The sequence below is a fragment of the Pinus tabuliformis genome, chromosome 8 (assembly GCF_031772625.1).
Source record: "Pinus tabuliformis cultivar Carrire ecotype Pingquan chromosome 8, CPIR1, whole genome shotgun sequence".
Taxonomy (NCBI): Eukaryota; Viridiplantae; Streptophyta; class Pinopsida; order Pinales; family Pinaceae; genus Pinus; species Pinus tabuliformis.
Genome location: NC_142294.1, coordinates 1,096,482,644 through 1,096,508,776, shown reverse-complemented (window position 1 = coordinate 1,096,508,776; position 26,133 = coordinate 1,096,482,644). Strand labels below are relative to the sequence as shown.

At 37.4% G+C, this 26,133-nt stretch overlaps 1 pseudogene; it reads right to left on the bottom strand.

Moving 5' to 3' along the window:
* Window positions 1-703: 703 nt before the first annotated feature.
* LOC149239164 (uncharacterized) lies at window positions 704-24,827 on the bottom strand (annotated as a pseudogene).
* Window positions 24,828-26,133: the final 1,306 nt, after the last annotated feature.

Below are 26,133 nucleotides of genomic sequence, written 5' to 3'. Positions count from 1 at the left end.
ATATCGTTTGTTAATAATAGATACACTCTCATGCTTATCTTTCATATTCTGTTGTTGCCATGTATGTGTTTTACATGGTATGAGAGGGGGTACATTCCTAACCTGCTTGTGTGAGCCACTAGTTTTGTGGCAGTTGTGCGCATTTCAGCTTTTCCATCTATTATTTTGCTGCCATTTTTAGCCTGCCATGAAAAACCCTCCTCCTCACTATGCACCTACTCTGATGCTCTGAAATCTGCCTAAAAACTTTGGTACCCCATTGCCAAAAATATGTTGGAGGAATTTGGTAAATTCAAGAATGTTTTATTTTTTATTTTTTATTTTTTATTTTTTATATTTTTTTTTCTGACGAGCCGGTCAAATCTGACATAACGTCTCTCTGTCACCTTTCGGAAGATTGTGACCTACTATGCGCATTGAATGCCGTAGTCTGTGCGTTGGATATGGATGGCGTATATTTGTTTTTCGTGCTAAAATACGATTAAAGCTCTGTCTTAAAATTCAATGAATGTTGTGATTGTTGGTTGGAATTTGAATTGTATTGTTAAGCTTATGGCTAGAGCTATGCGTTGAGGTAGCTATGTATTCTCTGTACATAAAATGTAGTTATTCTATACGTCTTATGTGTTGAAGGAGCAACATCCTGTCTATTGAGGTCAAGTCTGTGAAATTCAAGAACATTGATGTGGAGTGAGAGCGATACCTATTTTAATCTTTGTCCAAAAGCATTATTGTTGACTATATCGAGAGTACACAACATAAGAACTAGGCATAAGCCTCTGCTGCAAAGGTCATATTTCACCTGGTCTCCTCACCTATTCTTTTGTCTGGTGAGAATAGCTTTTAGGTAAGGTGAGCTCAATAAATGAACCTGGTATTGTATCAATTTAATGTGAGCTCAATAGCTTTAAGAGGAACAAATGCCGTATAGATATTTCCAAACGGAGAGATGAGATGTTTCAATGCCTTAATGCATTCGCCTAGCTTCTCTTTGCACACCTTCATCAGAGCGCTTGCAGAAGCTTCTATTCTAGGTTTCTTGAAAGCCCCGTTGCAAAGACCTGCTTGATCATTGCTTCTCTTGTTCAGTAGTACACTCTCCACCTTCATCAACAACATTCTTTTGCAAATTATTGTTGCTCGAAGATGTGGAAGGAAAAATAGAGGGGCTGCCTCCGGACTTCTATTGTTTGATGACAACAGGTTTAGGCCTTGCGCTAGTATAAGGCATGTCCAGTTTGTTCTTATTACTATGGAATGTTAGGATATTCGATGACTGACAAGTAGTGAGAGCCTTAAGCGAGCTACGAAGCTAAACAAGAAAAATTGATACTCTGTAGCGGCTTGAAATCATTCCAGCTCGAGGTCAAGAGAATTGGGCGACAATGTATTGGTAGGATCAAGGATGATGCAACCATAAGGCTTCTACACCCACACACCTTATCGAGATCAATTCACCCTGATAAACCTTCAAAGCTTCATACGCACATATGCATACCAGAAGCATAATTAGGTCATTTCCCCTTAAAATCGAAACGACATGAACTATCGGGACTCCACAACACTATCGAAAGTGTCTGATTCCACTTTTATCCTTAAAACCATGATCAACACTTTTTATCAAAAATATATGAATACAGAGGAATATGGGAAATACATGGGAAAACCCCGCTCCACACCTATATCAAAAACTTAAATATTTATACTCCTGCTTCTATATGTATCAGCTGGTATGTCCTTTATACTGTCACCTTCCTATTGCATGCTCTGATCACTGATCCCCGATTGGCTGATCTCGATCATTCAATACATCTCCGATCCAACAGTCACCACAAACCCGAATATTTAAGTTGTTTCCCATTCTCCTTCGTCAATATGTGCGTAGCGGATCTAACGGCCCACATCTTATTTCAGGTGGAAAATTTACACGGGGATTAACTGCCAGCTAAAGCAGTTTCCCTGTTACCCTCGTGCTACGTGTTGAAGGGTGAATGGGATCGAGTGATCACCATTCAATACCACTTGCAGTCCTTTTGCCACCCGAAATACCATGCACTGTTTTGAAACTGCTTCCGCAATCCAATGGCCATGGTTGATCGCGATCTAATGGCTACAATTTAATCGCATATCGCATAGTCGCATTCCTTTGAGCCAGGATCTGTCCTCCCTAAAGCAATGACCTCATCAGTCTTTCTGACCCGATAAAGTATAGTTCCTCATCTATAAATGGTTCATGTCCAGATTCCAAATCCGACTATATTTTGCGCTCATTTTTAGTGTAAAATGGGTTTTTCTCTTGCAAGACGAAAACTATGTAAAAAGACTTGCGACACGCCTCAAACAATGATATTTAAAATAAAGGCCCTGACTTCTATCAAACATACATTTAGGCATTTAAACACAACAAAACTAAGGAATAGTCACCCGGCCTAAATGCAAAGAATCTAAAAGCATACAAGGGTTTCTGTAGACCTGATAATCAATCATAAACACAACAATTTCATTCATTCAATATAAAATGATCACAGAGTCTCGCCTTGGCCGATCACACGAATTAAAATATCTCTGTTTCAATTACAATCCACACGCTACTATACTCTCCTGAATATTTACTTTTTGGTCTGGTTCTAGAAATTATTGGCCTATGTTCCTTACCTGCCCGTAGGCTTACAATTTCCTTGTGAATCCTCTCTCTCTCTATCTCTTCTCTCTCAACTCCCCCTTCCAGAAAAGAAAGGAAATTATGTATATGCTCCATCTAACAATTTCCTTCCACAAATGAAGGAATTCACTATATTTCAAGAAATCAAATCCTACTCTAACTGATCACCATATATGATTGGCTTGATCTCCACGAAAGGAGGATCACTTGCCATTTTATTCCCAATTCTGTTCATAATTAGGCAACAAATTAACCACTTACATAATTTGAAATTAATACAATTAAACAACCAAGTCTTCCTCCAACCTTTCATTAGCCACAACATGTGACCAAACCATCACATTGCTGGCTAGGTCTAGATGCTCCCACATCAAACTCCCAAGGTTAAAATAATCATGATCTCTTGATCATGTGCTTCTGATCTGCGCCCTCCTAGATCCCATACTTTTTTTGGTAGTCTATCCTTGGTTATTGTTGTTGTTTGTTGTTCCCCATGTCTCCATCCTTTATGTTGTAGTGCCCCATTAGCTATGCTCTCATTGTCTAATGTTGTCTTTTCCATATATCTTACTGCTTTTTTCTTATCATCACAATTTATGGCAGACTTCCACGCTTTAATTTGCAATTTACCATTTCCTTCACCTGTATCAATCTTTCGAGCCAATCTCCCTTCCTTCTCTTGTCCTCTGTTTAGTTTATTAGAATGTTGTTCTACTCCACAACTCATCAATTTCTTTGTCCACTTCACTTCTTAGATGATGAATACTATTCTCCTGCAACTGGATGTGTTCTTGCATAACAACATCATAATCCCTGTGCCAATATTTTTCCATATACATTTTTGAAATGTACAAATACCTTCTTCATTGATCCCCTACAATAATTCCAGTTCATTCTTCTAGTTTCTCATTCATGGCTTCACGTCTTCTTACTTCAATTCTTAGTATACCTGCAACTCCACAAATTCCTTGAAAACTAAGAATTCTTCCTGCTTGCTTAGATACTTGGAATACCTCTTCTTCTAGTAACTCAATTTCTGCACCCTTAAGGATTATGGCATCATACTTGTCTGCTTATGAAATGTCATCTTCAGCCTCTTCTTCATCAATAACTCCTTGTAGCACAATAGTAATCTCGTTATTATCATCCTTGGAACTCATCTCTATTTCAACAGTTCCACATTGTAGTTTCAACATCATTCCACCTTTCTAAGACATTTTGATCTCATCCTTCCTTACTTCGATCTGACCTTCAAAATCAATTCCTTATTTCAAAGTCACTTAACATTGCCTTGTTCCTCCATATAAATCTTCACCAAAATGAATCAATTCATTAAACACAAAGGCTTTACTCTGTTTCCTCATTATGCCAACATTTCTGACATCTTCTTTCCCATATTTTTAATTCATGACAACTTCATTCTCATTCATTTCTGGTTGTACAATTTGATCACTTATCCTTTGGTTTCCTTGCCTTTTATCTAAACGACTTTACTCATGCCACAAATCTGCCATGTCATTCGGAATTTCTCCCAAAAGCTCTGCATAATATTTACTAACTTCATTGTCTGCAACATCTGCCTTTAGCCCTTCTTTACTCTAGCTTTCTTGAAGCTCAATAATCTTCAATAATTGTTTAATATCTGCATAATTCACTACAACTACGTTTAACAACTGCTCTTTCCCCTGCATCACAAGAATATGGGAATTTCCTTCTTCTAACTTCTAAAAATCATATCTTTTCTTTTCCTTTCCCTTATGACAACCTTAAACAATTGCCTTACTTCAGTCTATCCTACATTTACACACAAAATATCAGTTTGAAAACTATGAGACACCAAGATCTTCATAAAATTATCCATTTGTTTTGTATTAGCATCATCAATTTTCCTAAGAAAACTCTGTGTTCCATATTCATTTGAATGGATCTCTTTCGTTCCAGACGTTCCTTTGATCTAAATAATTCCTTTTCCATCCTCCTTTTGACTTATCCTTTGGATGTCATCCGACTAAACATCTTCCTTCACTTCACTATAACTTTTCTCTTTATTCCTCATATGACTATCAGTAGTCATCTCTTCACCTGTTAATATAACAGTTTCCAATAACTACTTGTCTTCCCTCAAGTTTACATGACCTGCAAATATACAACAACCATCAATTTTAAAAACACAATACCTTCCATCCTCTTTCTATGCTTCAAGCACCAATCTTCTATCATAGGATTTTTGGATTTAAACAGATCCTTATTGTTGTGACTCCATTCCTTTGAGCCTCTCCTTCTATAACAAATCAATATGAATTTGTTCAACTTTCCTGAACTCGTTCATCAGCTTGCCCTTCCACCTCTGTTGCAATAGCTTCCACTTGACCATTTTCTTCATTCTCCATCTGTATCTTCGATCTTCACTTGTCTTTCTTTGCACTACCAGACTAATCTCTTGTTCTTCATTTTGTTGCTAGTTGCTATACTTCTGCAATCTAATCCCTTCCTCAAATTCATTCTCATGTTGCTGATCATCTCTTTTAAATTCTTGGTTCCTTCCATCTTCATCTTGCTGAATTAATACTTCTGTCTCCTTCATGTCTCTTAGGACATAACTTCCTTATTGTTTTTGGTCTATCATCTCACCTTGAAATAATCTCTGCTCAATTTCTCTGATTTCAACACCATATTTATTAACGATGTCCCCCATACCTACAGTCACATCATTAACTAAGGAGTCTAAACATTCACTTAACTCTATAAATGTTAGATACATTTCATCCTTATGATTCATAGTAACCATTTCCTTTTCTTTATTAGGTTCTAAAAGCTTCATTTCTCCTTCAGGTTCCTTGATCAGTCTTTCCAAGAATTCTATTTCCATATGAAGCTCTCCAGTAGTTCGTCACAACTTCATTCTTTTCCTAGCAATCCTTCTAAGTTATCATATTTTCTGTATTGTCATATTTCAAAGTTCCTTCATCAATTTCATTAGACAAATTCATTTGCTTACCTTCCTGGAATACTACTATGGCATTTTCACTAGACTTCTGGTCTATATCAACCTCTCTGACTATTTCACACCAAACAGAATTTCATCTATGAACTCTTTCTACTTCAATAAATCAACATCTTCTTCCACTAAAAGGAATTCTCCATTATACTTCACCTCAAGAGCTTCATTCCTACTTGTGACAGTTTTACTAGACTGTCCATCATCCTCTGCATATCTTACAAACATATACAAACTATGAGAATAAAAGTCACAAGGCTTCATTGCCTCATCTACTTCTCTAGTCATTATATCTTCTTATTTTTCTAAACTATGCCAATAGTCCATGAGATCTTCAGCTGATATCCCATTATCCTCTTCACCCAACATTTCACCTCGTTGTGGTCTACAAATGGAAACTTCAATTTATGATTCTGCTTCTCTGAGGTTCTTCATCAACCACTTTACTTGTTCTTATTGCAACTTCCTCTGCATCTTAAGCCACTTCATTGGCTTCCTCTTCAAGACCCAACCCTACCTTTGGTTCTCCGCTAGCAGCATTACTAACACATCGAGTTCTTATCTTATGTAAGCTATTTCCTTGTCAAACTCTGCTTGACTCATCCATTCCCTATGTATTGTTTGGGCACCCTTCTCCTCGATCTTGTAGCCTACTTCTGAATCTTCCATATGACTTTCCATAGCCATCTTCTCTTCTATGTGAGCTCTACACCCGCAACCAATCAACTTCCTTCTAAGTTGATTTTTTCACCAAGCTTCTCCTCTGCCTGGTCTCCAAGTCCTCTTTCCTTAGAATTTTCACTAAGCAATCTTGCTCTCTCCCTCTGGTTGCTCCATTCACTTCTCTTAAGGACTCCTCTGTCCCTGTCTATTCCAAGCCTTAGCTAGAATGAAGTTCTGCTACAATCTCTAAGAACTTCCAAAAGTTCTTCGATAGTCATACTGCTGTAGTCCTATGCCCAACATTGTCATTCATTCAGCTACAACAACTTTCATAAATCCTCATAAGCAAGACATCCTTCTCGCTGGAAATTTCTTTCCCTTTCTTACTCTGATGCCAAAAATGATGCAACCATAAGGGTACTACACCCTCACACCTTATCGGGATCAATTCACCCCGATAAATCTTCAAAGTTTCATACCCACATATGCATATCAGAAGCGTAATTAGGTGATTTTCCCTTAATATCATAACCACTTAAACTATCGGGACTCCACAACACTATTGGAAGTGTCTTATTCCACTTTTAGCCTTAAAACCCTGATCAACACTTTTTATCAGAAATATATGAATACACAGGAATGCGGGAAATACACGGGAAAACCACGCTCCACACCTATATCCGGAACCCAAATATTTATACGGTCGCTTCTATATATATCGGTGGGTCCATCCTTTATATTATCACCTTCCTATTGCGTGCTCTGATCACCGATCCCTGATTAGTTGATATCGACCGTTCAATACATCTCCGATCTAATGGTCAGCATAGACCCGAATATTTAAACTGTCGCCCATTCTCCACCATTGATATGTGCACAGTGGATCCGACGACCGACATCCTATTTCTGGCAGATAATTTATACGGAGATTAAACACCTGATAAAGTTGTTTCCCTATTCCCCTCGTGCTATGTGTCGAAGGGTGAATGGAATCTGGCGCTCACCATTCAATACCACTCATAGTCCTTCCACCACCCAAAATACCATGCACTTTTTTGAAACAACTTCCACAATCCAATGGCCACGGTTGATCATGATCTAACGACTACGATTTAATCGCATATCGCATAGTCGCATTCCTCAGAGCTATCCTCTGTCCACTCTGAAGCGACGACCCAATCAGTCTTTCAAACCCCATAAAGTATAGTTCCTCATCTATGAATGGTTCAAGTCCGGATTCCAAATCCGACTATGTTTTGCGCTCATTTTTAGTGTACAATTGGTTTTTCTCTTGCGAGACCAAAACTATGTAAAAAGAATCGGCGACATGCCTGAAACAATGATCCTTAAAAGAAAGGCCCCGGCTTCTATCAAACATATGTTTAGGTGTTTAAACACAGCAAAACTAAGGAATAATCACCCGACCTGAATGCAAAGAATCTGAAAGCATACAAGTGTTTCGTAGACCCAATAATCAATCATAACAAATTAATTTCATTCATTCAATATAAAATGATCACAGAGTCTTGACTTTAACGATTACACGAATTAAAAGACCTCTATTTCAATTACAATCCACACACTATTCTACTCTCCTAAATCTTTCCTCTTTGGACTGATTCTACAAATTAATGGCCTCTATTCCTAACCTTCCCATAGGCTTACAATTTCCTCGTGAATCCTCTCTCTCTTTCCCTTCTCTCTCGACTCCCCCTTCCAGAAAAGAAAGGAAATTACATATATGTTTCATCTAACAGTTTCCTTCCACAAATGAAGGAATTCACTATATTCTAAGAAATCAAATCCTACACTAACTGATCACCATAGCTAATTGGCTTGATCTCCACGCAGGGAGGATCACTTGCCATTTTATTCCCAATTCTGTTCAGAATTAGGCAACAAATTAACCACTTACATAATTTGAGATTAATATAACTAAACAGCCAAGTCTTCCTCCAAACTTTCATTAGCCACAACATGTGACCACACCATCACATTTCTAGCTAAGTCTAGATGCTCCTTCATCAAAGGAGCTTAGTGAAAGGGCTTTAGTTGAGAGTATAATTTAAAAACCACAAAAGACATATCTCAATTTATTCATTTGAGTTAAAGTGCTTTGTGGTTCGAATTTGGTGACATAATTTTTTTACTGAGGACAATTTTCTAGAGCCTGTGACCTTGATTCGGATCTTCAAAGAACCGCATTGAATTTTGAGAACACTTTGAAAGTTGAGGTTGAGGAGGATAACCTTATATAGGTTGCTCTAGTAACCTGCGTGTATTATTATTGCCCGTGTATATTTTATTTTACATGAAGGGTGGTAGTCATCAGGATAGAATGATGTTTGAACCACCTCAAAGTTTGTGACTACCCACCTCTGATTTATGGATAGAGGTTGTGTCCTTTCCATTTACGTAAAATCGGGACTAAAAATGTGAACCTACAAAACACGTTGGAATTTGAAGAAACCAAATTCCTGAGGTTTTCATTTGTCAACAAAATTTTATGTTGTAGGGTTATTATGGTGTACTTTGATTCTCAGGCTTTCCAGAACAAGAGGAAGTAGAAAGCACGCAATTATTCTTCTTGAGGAAATATATTGCAACTAATCATGGTGGAAGGAAGAGATCCGATGAAAATCTTGTTTGCTGAGTGGATTCTTTACAAGAAATTGAGTCTCAGTTGTTTATTTTGAGTGAAATTTGTGTTTGTAAAGCTTTAGAGCTATCGGAAGTTCATAATTCTCGGCATTTAAGCTTTTCCTCGAAATTTAGAGATCAAATACGTGATTTGTAGGGATCTTTGTTTTGATGAGTAATTCTGAATATTTTCTGCAATTCTAGTTGTAGTTGGATTGTTAGAAGCAAAGTCATTGAAATCTTCTTGTTTAGGACCTTCTCTAAAGAAATTCAAAATTTTCACTAATTAGTTTGAGCAACCTTTGCAGTCCCTTAGATTTCACTACCATTGGCTTATATGCTCAAATTGAAGTATCGACATAGTATATTGAAGTTGGTATTGAAGTTTTTTAGTTAGTTTTTTATCTAATCATGAAGGTAGAAAGTTGAAAATTAAAAGCGATATTTTTTGCAGGAGAGTTCAATAATTTCCTGCCATTAGAACGATTACACTTTGATTTTAATAGTGGTGCACTTGTTATGCCTGTAATTGGTGGTGTATTAGAGTTTCTCAAAACTCTGATACAATCTACTGTCAAAGCCACATTTAAAATCGGAAAGAACACTCTTTGTGATATTAAAACATGTCTACAGAATACACAAGAAAACATAGACTTTTTGGAGCTTGAATCTCAGCTTCAGCGAGTAGAATTATAGCAGTAGAGTCATCATTATGAACTTTCCTCTGTTCAGAACACTGAAACAAACACGCTTAAGTAGCCAATCAATAATGTTATAGTTGATTCAGATCCATTTCCCAATTAAGCAATAGAACTGCATGCACAAGCAGAAGTTCATCTTGCTCTTCCCAAGCCCATCATGAAACATTAGGAAAATCTTGTCCATAACAAGCACAAAAATGGTCTAGGATATGACATGTGTCCTTTAATTTTACAGACTACTCAAAGCCCATTCAGTTTTAGAGTGTTGGATTCCTTCACAACAATTCACCTTTGGTTGTTCTAGGTTTTGCTCCTCTTCCACAACAACAACAACAGACTATGAAATGCCAACACTGTGACCAAGTTGGCCATATGAAATATCATTTTTTTGATCTTAATCCATGTAAGCACTATCATAAAACCAATCATTCTTCAAACAAATGCCTCAAAAACAAAGCTCCTACAAGAACAAAGATTCATCTTGGGTGGATTGCTGCTTGGCAATGGGCATCACCAGCCAAGAATATATTCCAGTCATATGTCAGAACTTGTGCTAAAGTATTGAACAATCTTGCAGTTGAATTTTCTCCATTATCTCACCTTGTATTTGACAGGGGGGAATGATGGTTATCTACAAGCTTCAAAGCCACATCAAGTGAGCTTGAGCCACAACCTGCCATACCAGATTCAAAGTTGTAGCCAAAGAAAAAGATTCCCGTGAACATGTTGTTAGTGAGTGTCACCCCTTCAAGGAATTGGGGACACTTCCTCTATGAAAAGACTTCAGCTTCTTGCTAGTTTTGGAAGAGTTCCAAGAATTACATTGAACATTCCAGAGTTGTTGGTCATCCTTAAACCATCAAAGGTTGAGACCTTCCTTTATTGGTTGAAGGTTTCCCTCTTCAAAACAACAGGAGCACTTCCACTAGCAGAAGAACTGAGGTTCACGCCAGCCTTGGAAGAGTTCTAGGAACTACACTAAGTGTTCTAGTGTCAGTGGTAATCCTTAAACCACCCACCTTATACCAACATTTCAGAGATCACATTCAGCCTAGTGCTGCCATGCACATTTTGTATTATAACTCTCTTCTTGGACTCATACATACCCCTTTGGATTAAGGGGGAGAATGTTGGACACCTAATCCTCTAAGGGTTGGTGTGGAAGCTGAATAGTCTAACGAAGTCCAAGAGACCTTGAAATAAGAAACAAAAGGTCATGTGAATGTACTATAAATGTATATTATGTTGATGCCATGTATGTGTTTCAAAATTCCCTTCTAAAAATGTAAGAGATGGTTAGTGGAACATTTGGAATCAGGGCAAGGTGTAATTATTTCTCTAGTTGACATTGTTGCAGTTGTCATAATTGATGTTACTTTATATTGTAATGATTTTGTTTTAGTTGTCCTTATAGAGTTGTTGTTGATGGACATGAGCCCAAGGTTGATACAATATTTTCTGATGTTGTTGTTGAAGAGCCATTCACTGAAGTTGAGACCACAGATAATTTTTGCTGGGATAAATGAGAATCTTTCGGAGAGAGAGAATTTTTGTTAACAACACCAACCCGTGATTTCGAAACATGTTACCTTTGTAGAAAGGAGGATAAGTGATCAAATTCTAGAGTGCACTGTGAGTAATTTTTAGCCTCGTCGGTTACCTATGTAGAAAGAAGGATAAGTTCTTCAATGGGTTGTAAGAGCTAGCACTTTGATTTATGATTTGATCAGTATAATAAGTAATTTGTTTGAAATTTTTTAAGCCACAAAGCCCAACCTATATGATTGCAACTCACACGATATTTTCTACAATTAGAGGGTCATGATTGTGACCTGTAAAGGACCACAAAGTGGACACCCATGACAAGAAATATATGATCACAAGATAAAATACTAAAGGTTGCATTTGTCCAACTCTACTGTAAAAAAATAAATGAATTAAAAGAAGAAAGTACATGGTTGAAAGGGAATTGGACACAATATGCAAAAGGGAAAACATCAGCCATAGATCAGATGACCAACAGTGTTAGCAATGCTAATTTTTCTATTAAATTGGAGCAATACTATGACAAATAACAACATTCAAGGTTGGAATATATAACATGGTTCACCAATGATGACAGTTCTATACAAGATGTTTATAGTATAGGAGATATCATCATGTTTGGGGTAGAGGACAGTTTTGATCGTATCCTCATTAAAGAGGAAGAACTCGGTTTAAACAAGGACCTTGAGTTCTCTCTAAAATTTGATGTTGAGGCATTTATTGATAGCCTTCATGTGACATATTGTATTGCTTCTCCTTTGGGAGATGAGATAAAAGGGCAAGGAATTTGAATGATAAAATGGTTTAGATTTACAGGGATACCATTCACATGCCATAATTCATTTCACTTACACATGCAGTGCAAAATATGGATAGTTCATCAATATTTACAGTTCCATATGCATAAAGGAGCATGTTGGATTTCAATGCTTCTGAAAATGACCAGGAATGCTTCAAGCATTCACTCCGTGTAGCCAATGTTGATACCCTAGAAATCCAACTCCTTTGTACCCTAAATGCTCATGAGAAAAAAATTGGAAATCTAACAAAATTTGAGGATATGAAATTAGTTTCCTAGCATACAGGTGATTTGAGTTGATCTGCCAGGACATAGATAATCTTCTTTGAGAGCTCAGTGGAATACTAACAGTTCAAGAAACTAAACACAACAATAATTCATTAACTAGTAGAATTATGAATACAGAATGGTGCCTTTCTTCATTCCTACCTCAAATGGCATATGAGTTTCGACCAATTTGAACTTAACATGTATTTTGAAGTACCATATTCATGGGAAACTTTAGACTTTATACATACAAGGAATTTTGAAATACTATAACTGTGGGAATCTATAAAACTTTGTTTTGTCATATTTGGACTGACCAACTTACCTTGAAGTGCAAGGAGTCTTTATGTATTCCTTGTTGTCTAGCTCTGTACAAACATTTATAGCATAAATTTTCTTTGTTATCTTCTGATAAAGGAGTAGTTAAGCCCAGCAACCAAATGCTTCTCATGGTATCATGAGCTCAATGTACGTTCAACCATCTATCGAATCCTTTTTTATGTTATCCTTAAGATCTCAATGAAAATTTATATTATTTCCCTTCTTGCTAATGTGGATTTACTAATTACACTCATGGGTTGTAGATTTCCAACCAAATGATGAAGCTATGGAGGATTTAGGGGTTGTAGATTGGGATATTGGTTACGAGTGTGAAGTCCCTAAAGGCCGCAAAGAGGAAGATAATACCACATAATTTATTGTTGATGATGAGCCTGCTAATGAAGAAGAGGGGAAACAACTCCTTGACACAACAAATCAAGCATTCTAGACCAATGAGTGGAAGGGCCTTCTCTAAATAACTATAGATGATTATGATGAAAACAATAGAGAAGAACTTACTTCTGCCAAATGGGAAGTTGATAACAAGAGCACTGTTATTCAAAGCACCTTAAGTTGCAGTAATTGCCATGAGAAGCAAGGGACAGATGATGAGTACCCTCATCAGCCCTGTAAGTTTTCTGATAAGGGTTTCTTCTGTAAGTTTGACCAAGATAGCCATAAATATGATATAGCAAAGGGCCCATCTAAGCCGATTAAAGACAATGGAATTTCAGACCCAATGGGAGGATTATGTTTCTTTGTAAAATATGATGGTGGTATCAAAGCTTTAGTCTATAAACCTATGTTTACCAAGGAGGAACCTAGTAATGATTCTGCAACATGCCTGAAAGGGAATTCGACACAATATGAAAAAAGGAAACCATCAGCCATGAATCTGATGACCAACAGTGTTAGAAGTGCCAATTTTTCTATTCAATTGGAGCAATATTGTGGCAAAGAACTACATTCAGGGTTGGAAGATATAACATGGTTCACCAATGATGATAGTGCCATACAAGATGTTTATAGTAGAGGAGATATCATCATGTTTGGGGCAGAGGACAATTTTGATCCTATCCTCATTAAAGAAGAAGCACTAGGTTTAAAGAAGGAACTTGATTTGTCTCTAAACTTTGATGATGAGGCATTTATTAATAGCCTTCATGTGACATATTGCATCACTACTCCTTTGGGAGATGAGGATAACAGCGAAAGGAATTTGAGTGATAAAATGGTTCAGACATAAGGACATACCATTCATAGGCCATAATTCATTTCACTTGCACATGTAGTGCAGAATATGGACAGTTCACCAATATTTACAGTTCCATATGCATAAATCAACATGCTGGATTTCAATGCTTGTCAAAATGACCAAGAATGGTCAAACAATTCACTTTGTGCAGCCAGTGTTGATAGCCTAGAAATCAAACTCCTTTGTACCCCATATGCTCATGAAAAGAAATTTCGAAATGTAAAAAAAATTGAGTATACGAAATTAGTTTTCTAGCATACAAGTGATTTTAGTTGAACTGACAGGACATATATCATCTTCTTTTAGATCTCAATGGCATACTAGAAGTTCAAGAAACTAAAAACGACAATAATTAATTAACTAGCATAATTATCAATATAGAATGATGGCTTTCTTCATTCCTACCTCGAATCGCATATGAGTTTCAAGCAATTTGAACTTACAACGTCTTTGGAAGTACCATATTCATGGGCAACCTAAGACTTTATACCTGCAAGGAATTTTGAAATACTATAGCTGTGGGCATCTATAAAACTTTGTTTTGGCATATTTGGACTGACCAACCTACTTTGAAAATCATGCAAGTAGTCTTGATGTATTCCCTGCTATCTAGCTCTGCAAAAACTTTTATAGCATAAATTTTCTTAGTTCTCTTCTTATAAACAAGTACTCAAGCTTGGCAACCAAATGCTTCTCGTGGTATCCTGAGCTCAATGTATGTGCATCCATCTATCTAATCCTTTGTTATGTTATCCTCAATATCTCAATGAAAATTTCTATTAGTTCCCTTCTTGCTAATGTGGATTTACTAATGGGACTCATGGGTTGTAGATTGCCAAGAAAATGATGAAGCTATGGAGGATTTATGGGTTGTAGATTGGGATATTGGTTACGAGTGTGAAGTCCCTAATGGCTGCAAAGAAGAAGATAATGCCACATAATTTACTATTGATGATGAGCCTGCTAATGAAGAAGAGGAGCAACCACTCCTTGACACAACAAATCAAGTATGCTATCCCAATGAGTGGAAGGGCCTTCTCTAAATATTTATGGATGATGACGATGAAAACAATAGAGAAGAACTTACTTTTTTCAAAGGGGAATCTGATGACAAGAGCACTGTTATTTAAAGCACCTTAGTTATAGCCAAGTTGAGAATAGCCTGAGGTTAAGCATAGTTCCCAATAGATGATGAGAAGGACCACATCAATGGTTGTCCCACATCAGTGGCTGAGAGGATAAGTCCCCATCAATCCATTGAATGAGATTGATTATAATCTACTTATGAATCAACTTATTCATCTAAGTGTTGGTTTTTTTAGTCCTATTATTGTGTAAGGACTGACCTTGCATGCCTGCTAAGATTGATTGAAAGGGTCACTACTGCCCTTCCTGGTCAACTGCTCCTCCTTTCCTTACTAAGCTCTTTATTAGGGATGGTCAATAAATCTAGTCATTAAGAATACTAATTTCCAACTTCTGGTAGGGTAACAAAAGGTATTACCTCACTCCTACTTGTACTACTGATCCTTTCATTAGAAGCTAACCTAGCTAACCTAAAGAATTAGGTTTTGAAACTAATCTTAGGCAGTAACGAGGTAACCTAGGCACTACCTATCCAAGGGATCTCCTTGCGGATCCTATCCTATGAATGTAAATAACTATCTATGGATCTTAATGGCCATTACTACTAATGGTAATTATAATGAAAGGTAGGGGTCTAACTCTTTTACCCTTCCCAGTAGGGGAATGAAAGTTGTGAGGGCCTGTTTTCTCCTTTTTCTCGTAGGATCACCACCTCATTCCTGCTTTGTTCCTGCCCCGACCAAAGAACCTGAGGCCATGTTGATCTCTTGTTTTGATACACTGGCGACTATTGTTGGATGACCAGCTAGCTATGACCTCCTGGGCACTTACTTACTATTGGCAGACTTATGATGATGCCCCAGGATTTTGCCCATATGGGATTGGAGCGGATTAGAGTTTCCCATAGGCATTGACTATAATGGTCTCCTACTTTGTTATGTTATGCTCAACAGAAGATCTTGTAGAGAAAAATGTTAAATCAACATGATCTGGAAATATGATGTTTGTTAGGAGAAAATGTTTTGGACTCATTATCCCATTATTGATTCTAAGGACAAGGGGGACCTCTAGAAAAATTTGGTTGAATCAGTCCAGGACTTTATTTAGCAAGCCATAGATATCCAAGATTAGCTGAAAAATGTGTAGACGGCTTTCTATTAAGATTTACAGAGCATCCAGGAACAGAACTGAAAGTTTGACTACTTCACTAGAAAGGTTCAACAGGTCAGGAGTAGTAATCTTATTCTGTCAATCAATCTGAAGAATTTGATTAAGATTTTAAATGTATCATTCTCTATGTGAATTATCCATGGATTACCATGAAGCTGAATAATTTCGTAGAACTCTTGAAACACATGAAGAATCCACCCTAAGCAACAAAACCTTACTGTTCTCAGTGACTAGTCCATGAAAATGAGCACTACTGCACTTCTCAGAATGCAATGATTATGAACACTCTAGTCCAACAGAAGCAACAAATTGATGTTTTAGGCAAAATAATCTAGGTTAATAAATATGGTTAGCAATCTCAACAAAGGATCTCACTCTGTTGCTTCCAACCATAGGATGTCAGTGAATTCACTGCAACAATACTTCAAAGAGGAAGATATTGTCTACCAATTAATTAAAGATATTGACCTAGACAACCAAGACTCTTATCCTTCCAACAATGGGCAAGAAGAAGCCAACAATCGTGTTTCTCGTTAACCTTTATGTTTTGTAAATTAATATGAATTATAGGTGTTTTCCTAAGACTCTATACCTGCAAGGAATTTTGAAATACTATAATTGTGGAGATCTATAAAACTTTTTTTTGGCATATGTGGACTGGCCAACTTACTTTGAAAATCATTCAAGCAGTCTTTATGTATTCCTTGTTGTCTAGCTCTGTACAAAATTTTATAGCATAAATTTTCTTAGTTCTCTTCTGATAAACGAGTACTCAAGGGCAGGGATTCAATTTAGATACACTCACAAAGCCACAAACCTAACCGGAGAGCCAACTAGCCCTTGTGTGGCAAAGAGGAATGTGGCCACTACAACTAAAGAGGCAGTATTTCACTTCCTGACTCTAAAAATAACAAGGAAGTGAAATCCAATCAACCCTTAGACTTTCTAAAGGAATAAAAAACAGCCTAATTACATAGGCATCATATGGGATAGACATGAGTTGCGACCACACCAACAAACCTGAAGCATAATACTCTTGCAGGCTGAATTATAGAGCATAGTGAAATTTTAGAGCACACCCATATTGTGATCAAAGTGTGCCTCGATGAAGGGTATTTATAGTCCTTTGAGCACTAGAACAAATTTAGCTAGGGCTGACCTTCCTAAGGTGAGATAGGGTAGTTTAAAAATAACAAGGAAATCACAATAATTCTTACACTAATCAAAGTTGTACCTATTGGTCACTTATTAGCATACAATTCTCCATTAGCTTTTGCAGCTTGAGCTTAAGTGTCGGAGGACCAGGGTCTCATTCAAAGATTGGTTGTTCACTTCCAAAGCTTCTACTGCCAGGTGCGTTGATAGTTAGTCGTTTAGTGTTGCGTTTGAAGTCTTTAAGGACCTGCTCCTCCTTCCTTATCTATGAAGGACTATCATATGACACGCAACCGCACAGTTTGACAACACAAGGTAATGGGACACAGAACAACAAACACCTAAGCAACATGCACGAGTGGCAACTTTAGGCACCTATAAATTAGTTCAATTTTTTGACACTTCCAAACTCTGCTAGCATTTCATACTGCTAGACTAATGCTAGCATTAGTTTAAACCAATTCCTAATAGTTCTGAAATATGAATGACATCAAGCGAAGGTACTATATGCTTATAGCCTCTTGCCTCAGGAAGAGGCCAAATAAGACCACAAGAAAAGAAGAATATAGTTTTCAAATCACATAGTGTGGAATGAAGTAAAAATAGAGTAAAGACTAACAAGAATTAATGTTACATCAATGGATTCCGATTACTATAGTCCATGCCATCTTGTAAATGGCAAGGACTAAAAAGGAAACTACCACAACTTGTTTAGAGGGTTCGTGGAAAATATTTCAAGATATGTAAATAGATGCCATGAGGATTTATAAAAAATTTCAATAAGGTAAATTTAGTTCACCTACATGCATATGCCCCCGAAGAACTCAAGAAAGTATTTTCGCAAAGGCATTATTCAGTCTTTACTAATCATAAATTCACGAAATATTTTAGAGAAGCAATAACTAGTCTTTGTGCATAAGAATTTCATTATCTAGTCTCTAAGGACCGAAAATTGATGGAATCATTTCAATGGATGTGAAAGAGACATTACTTACCAAAATTTTATAAAATCTTATCCCAAAAAAGTCATCTAATGTTTACGTACCAGACATGGCTGAAATCTGTTTCAAAAATAAAACACTCAATAGCTGTTGTGCACTAGTGATTCATGTAACTGAAATAAGATTGAGATTTTCCTAACTCATTCCAAGCACATAGAGAGCGAGAGAGATTCGTATAGCTATGCCACTGTGTTTGGAGAAAGTTTCATGGTTTGATTGCATCTTCTTTAAAGAAGAGAATAATGAGGAACAATGCCCATAATATGCATAGAGCCGAGAGGTGGAATGATACTGACAACTGAGAGCCAAAAACATCCTATAGAAAAAGGATGATATCTCATAATGGAGTTTTATTCCTTTCTCAAAAACCCCATAAGAAACGAGACAAAAAATGTTTTAATAATAATTATTTCATACTCTCTCTTGAATTAGTCATCAAATAATTTAGAATGGGTTTTATTATCGCACGAAAAACATATTATTATGATAGTATTTTTACTTTTAATAAATGAGTTTTACAAAAGTTTTATAACAATGATATTACATACTCCCTCCTTAAAGGGAACACCATCCTTGGTGTTCATAATTTTTACTCTAGACATGCATCTCAAAACAACAAAAAAGGGACTCCTTCCCTTCAAAATAAGGAATTGTGTTTCTAGGAAATAGTCATAGGAGGAAAACGACTTTTTCGAATAGTCATCAGCATTTACAAGTGCAAAAATATGCAAGTTCTATCTCCATCACTTAGCAATTATTCAATTCATATAAACAAAATAGAAACTCTATATCAGCTTACCATTACTTGGAAATTAATTTTAAAATCATGGTCACCTTAGGCATAAAAATTTAACAATAGTTGGTTTCTCAGTTGTGGAAAACACTCTGAGAGTGGTTTGACAACCCAAAGAAAATCACCTAGGGGAGTTTTCATAGCCTTCCTCGCAAGCACCCTACAATGTGTAATTAGCAAATCCAACATGATCACATTAATCACAATTACATTGCTCTTGTTCACAACACTTTCAATCAAATAAAATACTTTTAACTATCGATCATTCATGCAATATCATGTGATATTTTATTTCAATACTTACATAAGTAATTAGAGAGAACCTAGCTCTCTAATCTTCAAAATGATAAATAATTGCACCAAATTCACATTGTATTAGACCTCGATAAATACATCCACACATTTATTTTACAAGTACGCAGAGAGCACATAGATCTCTAATCATCAAAATCATCAATAATTGTATCAACTGCATACTATAAGAGTCTCTACTAGTAATATGGGTAATATAGTAAAGGAACTTTCACTTCTAGTAATTCCCTTCTAAGAACTAGGCTACTTTCCTATCAAGACATAAATAATATTCTTATACAGTCATATAGAAAAATTCATTTTAACACAACACATAACTCATTAGCTAATTTCTTCTGCTATGACAACCACAATGGAAAAATAATATTCCTCCCAAACATTTGGAATTAGTTTCCACAACCAGATGGAGTGATATTCACACCCAATATAGTTCTCTGACAGCGACCACAGTTGGTCTAATACAGGGTTCCTCTTGGCTGTGTCTTGCTTATTCCCTCAACATTGTGAGTCTTTTATTTAAGGGTTTCACCAATTTTTATCTCCCACAGTTATTGTTTTTAAATTACCATATTTCTCTCCCACGATAATTCCAACCAAATCCAGACTCATGAAATTCATCTCCAACCATTTTTCTCTGGTTGCTGAGGAATTTAAATCTCAACAACTCACTCTTTAGGTCTCCTTGGCTATTCACAACTGTCCATAAATGTCTTGCATGTGAAAATTACCTCTATCCCCTTTTTCCATTGTAATATATATAACTGACAATGAGTACATTATCATCAAAGCAAAAGAAAGATTTACCTACATCATGCATTCATACTTTACTCTCAACACGGGTCTCATAATCTGTAAAAGTAAATTAACTGGAATTCATCACACACCATACAAGGTGGTATACATTCCAATTCTCACATAGTTATGAACATGTAGTTTTAATAAAACAATACCAATCTTACATATAATAACATTAAACATTATACCTTCACATATGCAGTTTCAATTCACATTGCAACAAATTTCCTTTTAAGAGTTATTATTCCGCCATTAAGCCACCCCTTCCTAATCACATCATTAATATTAGTCACAACAATTTTTAATAAAACCATACCTTCTACAAAAATACTATTACACACAAAAAAAGATTCAATTATACTCATAATGCATTTCACTTTCACATGTATCCATTTTTGTCAATATTTCAACATGTAAAAAACACTCCACAACACCATAAAAAACACTCTACAACAACATTTTGTAACATCCTTCTATGAAAAAGTAATATAACAAGTAGGGATACATCCTCTACATGTTAAAACAAGTTTCCATAAGTCTTTTTTTCCAACATAACAGTTAAGCAAACAATACAATAATCATTAACATTCGCATAGTTTCTAACTCATGCAACATGTCATTTAATTTATGCATATGCATCTAATTAGTGACCATTTGTGCATACTAGCTAACATAAGCATTGAATCGTCAATTAATAGAGTTGGTAATAAAGATCATCTCATTACTACTATCATTAAGTTTATGAAAATGTCAAATCAACCACTTTAATGACATTGTTGTGTCATAATTCAAGTTCTTTAACACCTTCAAGAACTTGCAGTCATAGGTATGTAGGGTTAAACTAGATTCACTTTTGTAATCATTGTATTTTTCTTACATTTGTATAAGATATTTTATAGAACTATTTTCATTCAGAGAAAATAATTTATCATTAGTGTGTTAGTGTCAATAAGTATTAGGTTAAGAATATAACCATTCCTAATTTCCATAGTGTAATGTTATCAACAAACCATCAATATGAAGTAAACTACCACAATAACTTGTTTACAAGTTTCAATAAGATTTAATAAAAAATGTTTCACGCTTATAGATTTTAATAGTTTGTCATGCAATACTAACTAATGGATGCTACCAACCATATTAAATTCAATAATAACATGACTCAATTATCAATTAGCCATTACAATCAAATTTTACAATGACTCATTATTCATTCTTAACATCTAAAGGGGTTCTATCAATCTCTTTTAAGTCGTGGATGATGGCTGGCGAGAGACTTGCCCATGAGAGCTGCCTCTCCTGCTGCACATCCTAGGGCGAACTCTAGGCATGATGAGGAACGCAGGAGGGACGGAACAGACAATGGTAGAGGAGACAGAGAGGGAATAACCGGAGATGGAGCTGGATTGAATCACAGGAGGATGGAAGCTATGATGAAGGGCAGCATAAGGAACCCAAGCATGACAGATTAATACCCTGTTACAAGTGCCAGAAGCATGAATCTCGCTAGAACCACTTAAGCACAGGGGAGGAGCTAGAATGGAGATCCAACCGAGCGCCATTATAGATAAACTGATGGGTTGAGGGATCGAGGGAAGATGCGTTAATGGATCATTTAATTTGAGGTCCTGCATCATTAAAACAATGCTCAGGCAAGGTCGGTTGGCGTAAATGAAGAGCCACGCACCGTCCTTCCTCGCCGCCGTTGAGCTGCATTCCACCTTATACACCCGCATCCGGGTGGGATAGATCTTGTTGCACCAGGAGAGTACAGTCATGCTTGAGTTGTGAGTCATTGGAATTGTTCAACAAACCAAAGAAAAATGGGAGCTGTTGAGCGGCCCCTTGGTTGGCCAGTCTATCTGCTGCCTTGTTAGTTGTGCACCTGATGTGCTTGAAGGATATGCTGCGAGGAATTTTGAGCCAGTCTTAAATTTGTTCCAATCTGCATAGAAGCCTCCAACTTGAAGCAATTTTCACAGCTAGGGATCCTGATTTTATCCTGTTTGCAACCTCTATTAGGATTTGTAAATCGCCTTCAACCTCTAGAGGAGCAAATGTTCAGTTTCAGCTATATGTAAACCTCTCCATAAGCTTTCCAGCTCAATAGTGTTGTTGGTGTCTCTGTCTAATGATCCATGATAGATGTATAAAATTGAGCCTTTCGTGTTTCTAAAGATTCCCCTATAGCCAGCCGGCCCAGGATTGCCTTTGGCCTCACAATTAAAATTCAGCTTGTAGGGATGGATGGAAGGAGGTGTCCAAGAGTGAGCAGACTCTGAGTGAATTGAGGTGCTGGAAGATATGATCTACCAAGGTGAGATCAAGGTTCCAATTAGCGAGAATGAGACACTCCTGGGGTTGGACTGGCAAATTTGAATCTTGCCAGCTTTTGAGAGCCAAAGTCTCTTGTAGATTCTGCTTGAGGAGAAGCCAGAGGGTATCAAGAGGTGACTTATTATTTTTGAAGATCCTGTAGTTTCGTTCCTTCCAGATGATCCTGTAGATGAAACCTAGAAGGAGGTGCCAGAGATCATTTAGAAGAGGACTTTGAAAGGGGTTATGAGGCCAATTTCTGATGGTATTTGCTATATCTCCGTCCTTTATACCTGATCTTCTATTGCACTGAGCTGCTCTTTCCCACATTTGAGCTGCTAATGGAAAAGTATCCAAGAGATGTATAATGTTTTCTGAATGAAGATTGCAATTGGGGCATCTGGAAGGCCCTAAAAGTCCACGCTTTTGCAAATTATCCCATGTGAGGATCCGTTTTTTACTTAGTAGCCAAAGGAAGGTGGAGACTTTAGGCCAAATGGTTGGTTTCCAGATTTGGTCCCAAAGAGGATCTTTTATAATCTACAAAGGGTGATAAAGGATTTGATAAGCCTCCTTGGTGGTGAATAGGCCCTTGGTAGTGTATCCCCATCTCAATCGATCTTTCTGATCTGATAGTTTGATTTTTCTGAGTTTGAGCTCAGTGTCAATCTCATCATAGGTTTCCTCCTACCAGTTGGCTTTCCGAGTATTCGCCAGGCTACAAAGTTGAAAACCTTGGGAAGAATGTTGTTGCCAGAATTGATTTACATGGATTTGCTCATTTTGTTGCATAATTGTTTGCCACTTTGGTTTGTGAAAAAGAGAAGCAAGTTTGGGAAGTTGTTGCCACAAATCTTCCCAAAATCTTGCAGTTTTGCCTGAATGGATTTCCCAAAAAATATGCGCTTGAATGAAAGTGCTATGAATTTTGGAAGCATTCCATATTAGCGATCCATGAGTAGTTGAGCTAAATCGAATTAGCTCCTCTACAGAACTTCTTGGGGCATATTTGGCCTGCCATAAAAGACCCCAGGGAGTAATCGGTTTGGAAAGCTAATTCCACCATATTCATGCCCCCCTGATGGTGTTGCTGTGGAGGGGATACCTCAAGCCTAATCCCCAGGCTGATTTCAGGAAATAGACCTCCAACCACTTAACCAGGGCCCATTTTCTGTTAAGGCTTGAGGAGCCCCACCAGAAATTTCTTTGAAAATTACGGATATTATTGAGAACCCATTTTGGGGTAGCCAAGATTGAAAACAGGTACAGAGGCATGGATTGGAGAACTGATTTGATGAGGATGATTCTGCTTGCAATGTTGAGAGAATTATAGGTCCAGGAGGAAAGCCTAGTTTCTAATTTATCAAGGAGGGTCCTCCAAGTGGCATGTTTGATGGCAGAGTCAAACATGGGAGCCCCTAGATGTTTCGAAGGAAGCTTAGCTATTGTAAAGCCCAAAATCCGGGCTATATTTCTTTGAGTTTGGATGGTAGTATGGAAGAAAAATAGTTGGGATTTGGAGGCATTGATGGAGGTACTAGAGGCTTCTAAGAAAATATTGAGCGGGAGTTTGAAAGGAGAGGCTCCTTGTACTGACAGATGGCCAAAAAGCATGTTGTCGTCAACGAATTGTTGGTGTGTTATGGGAGATTGGCCATGCAATGAAATTCCTTTCAAAGAGTGAGAGTTAGAAGTAGAGTGAAGAAGACAGCTTAATCCTTCAGCCATAAGAACAAAAATGAATGGGGAGAGAGGATCTCCTTGACGAATACCCCGAGAAGGATGAAAACGAGGGGAGGGGATCCATTCAGAAGAATGGAAAAGTAGGGGGAGGAGATGAGATTCATGATCCATCGAGTCCAGGTGGCATTGAAGTCAAATGCTAGTAAGATGTGTTTAATGTAGGTCTAGCTGAGTTTTTAGAAAGCTTTGGAGAGATCTAGTTTGAGGATCATACCTGGTTTTTTGAAAATTTTGAGGGAGTGGATCACTTCGTGGGAGAGTATGATACCATCCAAGATCTAGCACCCTTCTACATATCCTGTCTCCTCTGGCGAGATAAGGAGCGGGAGAAGACATTTTAGTCTGTTCGCCACTACTTTAGATATAAGCTTATAGATGACATTGCATAATGCAATTGGCCTATATTTATCAGGAGTCTTGGAATCTTCCACCTTAGGAATGAGCACTATGAAGGTCGTATTTAGGGAAGGGAGAACCCAGTGCATCGATTGTGATTCATCCATGAGCGCCCATACCTCGTTTTTGATATGCTCCCAAAAAGAATGAAAGAAGTTGGCTGTGAATCCGTCAGAACCAGGTGCCTTGCCATCTTTGAGTTGAGCCATTGCGTCCTCCACTTCCTGCATGGATATAGGCTAGAGAAGCCTATTATTGTGGTTCTCATTAATGATTTTGGGAATGTGCTGCACTATAGTTTGTATGGCTTGATTTTTGCTACCTAGCGGTTCTCTTAGTGTCTCCTGAAAGTACTCTTGGAATTTCTATACTATGTCTTCATGCACTTCCAGGCGCTCACCTTGTTGATTGTTGATGAAGGCAATGTTGTTGTGCATTCTCCTTTGAATGGTTGATCTATGAAAGAACTTAGTATTTTTCTCCCCATCCTTAAGCCATCTGATTCTGGATTTTTGTCGCCAAAGAGTCTCTTCTTGCTGCCTGTGCGTTTCAATCAGGTTTAGGAGGGCCTACTCTTGAAGTGAATTGTCCTTTGTTCTGCGCTCCGATATGATACTTTACTGCAGAAAGTTGATTTGCTGCTCCAGCTCTTTCCTTTGATAGAATATGTTGCCAGAGTGTGTGCGATTCCAGGTTTTTAGCACTTGTTTAAGATGTTTTAGTTTTTGTTGAAATTGAAACAGCTTGGCTCCTGTAGGGGGGATGAAGGAATTACAGGTTGCTATGACCACTTCTCTGAAGTTAGGGTGAGAGAACCAGAAGGATTCGAAGCGGAAAGGTCTGTTGTTCTTTGACTCTGGTCGTGACAACTGAAGCATTATGGGCTAGTGATCTGAGCCGGCTAGAGGAAAAATGGATGCATGGAAATCTCCACCCAGATGAATGGCGTTATCTGACAAGAGGAAACGATCAAGTCTGGAAGCTATGTGTTGAGATCCTCTGCGTTTGTTGGTCCATGTAAACATACCATTCGAGGATTGAAGATCCATGAGATGATTACTTGATATGAATTCTTTAAAGCCCGTGTTGTCCCCTTCCAATCTTGCTCGGCCTCCAAATTTTTCATCCAGCGCTGTAATAGTATTGAAGTCACCACCACGTATCCAGAGGGGGTGGTTTCTGGCTGAGTTAAGTGTTGTGAGAGTGTTCAACAAATCCATCTTTTTTTGATGATCTTGAGGGAAATACACGTTAGTGAAAAGACCATGTATATTGATACTGATAAGGTGGAATGTGGTTTTGAATGAAGAAGTGAGAGGCATGGAAATATTGAAGGGTGAGAGTTTGAGGGTTCCATAAAATTGCCAGCCCTCCAGAGGCGCCTGATGCATCCACGGAGACTGAGCGGCAACCTGTCCATACTTTTTATTAAATTTTCTCCAATATAGTGCTATTGCTTTTTCTTTCTTGTAGAAAGACTAATGTAGCCCTTTCTTGCTGAATCATATTTTTTAA